The sequence below is a fragment of the Gallinula chloropus genome (genome assembly GCF_964237585.1).
Source record: "Gallinula chloropus genome assembly, contig: HAP1_SCAFFOLD_174, whole genome shotgun sequence".
NCBI classification, from domain to species: domain Eukaryota; kingdom Metazoa; phylum Chordata; class Aves; order Gruiformes; family Rallidae; genus Gallinula; species Gallinula chloropus.
The window spans coordinates 22,731-27,691 of record NW_028168194.1 but is presented as its reverse complement, the minus strand read 5'-3'; the positions used below and the strand labels follow the sequence as shown (position 1 = coordinate 27,691).

The 4,961-nt window shown below is 72.6% G+C and overlaps 1 long non-coding RNA gene across 1 annotated transcript; it reads left to right on the top strand.

The window, feature by feature from the left end:
* The first annotated feature begins 468 nt into the window (after nt 1-468).
* LOC311204712 lies at nt 469-1,022 on the top strand. Its single transcript, XR_014618105.1, has 3 exons — nt 469-515; nt 717-788; nt 930-1,022. It is a non-coding gene; the product is annotated as an uncharacterized lncRNA (long non-coding RNA).
* The last annotated feature ends 3,939 nt before the right edge of the window (nt 1,023-4,961 follow it).

Genomic DNA, 4,961 nt, shown 5'->3' with positions numbered 1-4,961 from the left:
ACAAAAATGAATGAATAACTGGAAAATAGATTGCTTTGTTTATTAAAGAGTATAAATCCTTGTATCCTACCTCTCCACAGCGCGGAGTGGTGAGACTCAGGTCTCCTCCCGCCCAGCGCTGTGTCTTTCTCTCTGAATAAACTGCTGCTAAGCACACTCCCCGCGTGAGCGTCTCGCTTGTCGGTAACCCTGGGAACAGCGTTTCTTTCCCTTTCTCAGGAACAGCAGATCCTTGAAACAAACCTCTTGCTTCTCCTTCTTGTCCCTGTGTAACATTCGCTCTCAAAAACACCGACCTTCCTCTCCATCGTTTGCGTCGGGATGGGGCAACGCCTACTCCTACTAGTAAGTTACACAGGAGACTGCTCGACCAATGGCTCCATAGAGCCATGGCCTGGCATCTCACGGAGCCACTCCTCCACACCCCCCTCTCCCTCTCTCTGCAGCCGGCTGCCCCCGGCTCAGCACGGCCCGACCCGCCCTCCCGGCCCCTCCCGCCGGACCCTCCTCCCAAGGTAAAGCCCGGGCTGGGGGGGGGCGGTCCTGGCTGCCCCGGCCCAGCCGCTGCTGCATGGCTGGCTCTGCATGCGGGGGGGTCCGGGCTGCAGCCCCTGGGGGCACCCCCCCACCCCCACTCCTCCTCCTCTTCCTCCTCCTCCTCCTCCTCCCCCTCCGTGCCCGGAGCTGCCTCAGTGTCCCCGCTCTGTCCGCCCCAGGCCCCCCCTTCGGACAGGCCGCCCCCCCCCACACGCCCGCTGCCCGCAGACCCCGCGGCACCCGGCGCTCAGGTAACGGCGGCACCGGCGGCGCCGGCGTGTGGGGCAGGACGGCGTCTGCCCGGGCTGGGCCCCCCCGGGCAAGGGATGGGGGTTAGGGGACCCCCCCCCCTCCCCCCCATTGGAGCTCTGACCCCCCCGCTTTCCACACAGCCCCCAGGGCCCAGCAAGCCGCCCCCGCCCCAGCGCCCGCTGCCTTCAGGGCCCCCTGTGCCTTCGCTGCCCCCCAGCGAGACCCCCCCGGATCACCCCTATGTCACGGTGATTCCCTCCAGGTGAGGGGGGGGACACAGGCACGGCTGGGATGGGGGGGGGGCAGAGGAGGGATGGGGGGGCAGACACGAGATATGGGGGGGAAGGAGGAGCAGAGGGGTCTCTGCGGGGGAGACAGGAGGGATGGGGGCAGAAGGGGTTGGGGGGGACTATGGGGGGGGCAGAAGGGGTTGGGGGGGCTATGGGGGGACAGACAGGAGGGATGTGGGGCTGAAGGGGTTGGGGGGGGGCTATGGGGGGGCAGAAGGGGTTGGGGGGGACTATGGGGGGGACAGAAGGGGTTGGGGGGGACTATGGGGGGGCAGAAGGGGTTGGGGGGGCTATGGGGGGACAGACAGGAGGGATGTGGGGCTGAAGGGGTTGGGGGGGGCTATGGGGGGGCAGAAGGGGTTGGGGGGGCTATGGGGGGGGCAGAAGGGGTTGTGGGGGGGCTGTGAGGGGGCAGGCAGGAGGGATGTGGGGCTGAAGGGGTTGGGGGGGCTATGGGGGGGCAGAAGGGGTTGGGGGGGCTATGGGGGGGCAGAAGGGGTTGGGGGGGCTATGGGGGGGGCAGAAGGGGTTGTGGGGGCTATGGGGGGACAGACAGGAGGGATGTGGGGCTGAAGGGGTTGGGGGGGGCTATGGGGGGGCAGAAGGGGTTGGGGGGGCTATGGGGGGACAGACAGGAGGGATGTGGGGCTGAAGGGGTTGGGGGGGGCTATGGGGGGGCAGAAGGGGTTGTGGGGGCTATGGGGGGGGCAGAAGGGGTTGGGGGGGCTATGGGGGGACAGACAGGAGGGATGTGGGGCTGAAGGGGTTGGGGGGGGCTATGGGGGGGCAGAAGGGGTTGTGGGGTGCTCGGGGGGGCAGGCAGGAGGGATGGGGGGCTGGGGGGTCGGACAGGGAGGCGGGAGGGATGGGGGCAGAGGGCTGCAGCGAGGGGGGGCGGGGCGGGAGAGCCGGGCTGCGCCCCATGGCCCCCCCTTCTCCCCCCTCTCTCCCCCTCCCCTTCTCTCCCCAGGCCCGCGCCCCCCCCGCCTGAGGCCTGAGCGCGGCCCGGGACCGTCGCAGCGCCGGACTCCGGGGGGTGGGGAGGGAAGGGCCGCGCCGGGGGGTAACGGGGAGGAGTTGGGGGGGGGGGAACCACCACACAGGGGCCGGGACTACATCTCCCAGCAGCCCCCGCGGCGCCCACCGGAAGTACCGCCCTTGGCGCAGCAACCCCAGGTAGCCCTCCCCGCCCCCTTGGTGAGCCCCCCGGGCCCCGCCGAGGCAGCCCCCCCCCCCCTCTCCCCCCTATCCGGGGGGCCCCGCGCTACCGGGAGGGTCGGGAAGGCAGGAGGTTGAGGGGAGGAGGGGTGGTGCCCCCCCCGGGGGGAGCAGCGGGTTACCGGGTGCCCCCCAGGTGAGACCGAGGTGGGGTGGTACCCCCCCCCCCCCCTCCGGGATGCGGTGTCGCTCGGTGATGCCCGGTGGGTTGGTACCGGGGCTGGTACCCAACCAACATCACCGAGCGACACCGCATCCCGGGGGGGGGGGGTACCGAGCCACCGAGCGCTTCTGGGCGTTACCGAGCCGGTGGGTACCCCCGGGGCGGTACCGAGCCCGTAGCAGCACCGGGCATCCCCCCGTGAGCCCGAGCCCCGGGGCGGCACCGGGCGGCACCGGCAGGTGAAGCACCCGGGGGTTGGGGGGGGCACCCAGGCCGGTGGGTGTTTTGGGTGGGGTGTGGGGGGGGGTTCGAGTCCCTGGTACCAACCTGCACCTGGCCCCGGTACCGGCGGTGTGGGGCCGGTGGCACCCGGCACAGCACCGAGCCTGGGGTCAGGTGGGGCTGCTGCGGGGGGGGGGTGGTACCGGGCACCGCAGCCCCCCAAACTGCCCCCCCGCCCCGGATTGGGGGGGCTGCCCACGGGCTGTGCCGTGGTGTCCGGGCTGGGGTCCAGCCCCATCCCTCCTCCTGCCCTCTCCTCTTCAGGCACTCCCGAGCTCCGGGCTGGGTGGGACCAGGGGGGTGGGTTTGGGGGTGGGAGTGAGGGGGCTGCACCCCCCCACACACAGAAGGGGTCTCATCACCCCACCAAACCCGGCTGGGGTGGGCAGGTGCTCCCCGGGCAGCGACGCTGGGGTGGGGTGACAGGGATGGGAGCTGTGGGAACCCACCACCCATGGGTGCCCTGGGGATGGGGAGGTGTGGGGGGGGTGTGGGGGGGGCTTTTGGCCCTTCACGGGGTCAGGGCAGCACCCCAGCCCCCCGGCAGCTCTTGGCCGTGCCCGGGCCCGTCCCGGCCGGCGTGGGGATGCTGTGAGTCAGCAGGGAGCCTGCGCCCCGTCCTGGCCGCTGAGAGCCCCCGGCTTTGGGGGGTGGGGGTGGGGGGGGGCAAGGGGGGGACCCCCAAACCTCCCAGCACCGCCAGCCTGGGGAGCGACGCTGCGGCCTCCGCCCAGGCCGCCGGAACCGGCGCTGGTGTCAGCGCTGCCGGTGCCCGTGCTGGGGGCACGAGGGGGCTGCAGCCAGTGTTGGGGTGTCCCCCCGCCCCAGCCCGTGGGACGGGGTGACCCTGCGGGCCCCGCAGCAGCTGGGTGAGGCGGGGGGGGTGCAGCAGTGCCGAGGACGGGCCCGGCTGGGAGAGGCGGGCGCAGGCCGCAGCCTGGGCAGGGGGCTGGGGGGCTGCTGCTCCGTCCCCCCCCGCCCCCCCGGGCAGGCAGGGCCCAGGCGTGTGCACACACATGTGCACGGGAGCACACGCGTGTGGGTGCCCGCGGCAGCGGCTGCTCCACCCCGGCCTGGCTGGCTGCTCTGTTTGCACAGGCGGGAGTGAGCTCACGCCATGGCAGCGCCCGGACCGGGGCTGGGGCCCCCCCCCTGCTCACCCACCCCCCCCTACCCGGCTGGGCCCCCTCCCCTGCTCACCCACCCCCCACTACCCGGCTGGGCCCCCTCCCCTGCTCACCACCCCACCCTCGGAGCCCCCGTGCCCCCCACGCCAGCCAGCGCAGGGGTGTCACAGGGGGCAGCCCCCAGTCAGGTTGGGGGTGATGGCCATGAGGTGGGTGCCTGGGGCAGGGGGCTTCGTCCCCTTCCCCCCCCTCCAACCCCCCAGCCAAACCCATTCAGCTCCAGCAACCACAGCTGGTTGCTGATGATGCAGTGGTTCCAACTCAACCCCCCCATCCACCTGCTCCATGGGACAGGGGCGCAGTGGGGCATCCCACCCCATGGCCCACAGGACCCCCCCCCCAGTGGGACATCCCACCCCATGGCCCACAGGACCCCCCCCCCCCAGCAGGGCATCCCACCCCATAGCCCACAGGCCCCCTCCCCCAGCAGGGCATCCCACCCCATGGTTCACAGGACCCCCCCCCCCCCAGCAGGGCATCCCACCCCATGGCCCACAGGACCCCCCCCCCAGCAGGGCATCCCACCCCATGGCCCACAGGACCCCCCAGCAGGGCATCCCACCCCATGGCCCACAGGACCCCCCCCGTGGGGCATCCCACCCCATGGTCCACAGGACCCCCCAGCAGGGCATCCCACCCCATGGCCCACAGGACCCCCCCCGTGGGGCATCCCACCCCATGGCCCACAGGCCCCCCCCCCCCAGCAGGGCATCCCACCCCATGGCCCACAGGACCCCCCCCGTGGGGCATCCCACCCCATGGCCCACAGGACCCCCCAGCAGGGCATCCCACCCCATGGCCCACAGGCCCCCCCCAGTGGGGCATCCCACCCCATGGCCCACAGGCCCCCCCCCCCAGCAGGGCATCCCACCCCATGGCCCACAGGACCCCCCCAGTGGGGCATCCCACCCCATGGCCCACAGGCCCCCCCCCCCAGCAGGGCATCCCACCCCATGGCCCACAGGACCCCCCCAGTGGGGCATCCCACCCCATGGCCCACAGGCCCCCCCCCCCAGCAGGGCATCCCACCCC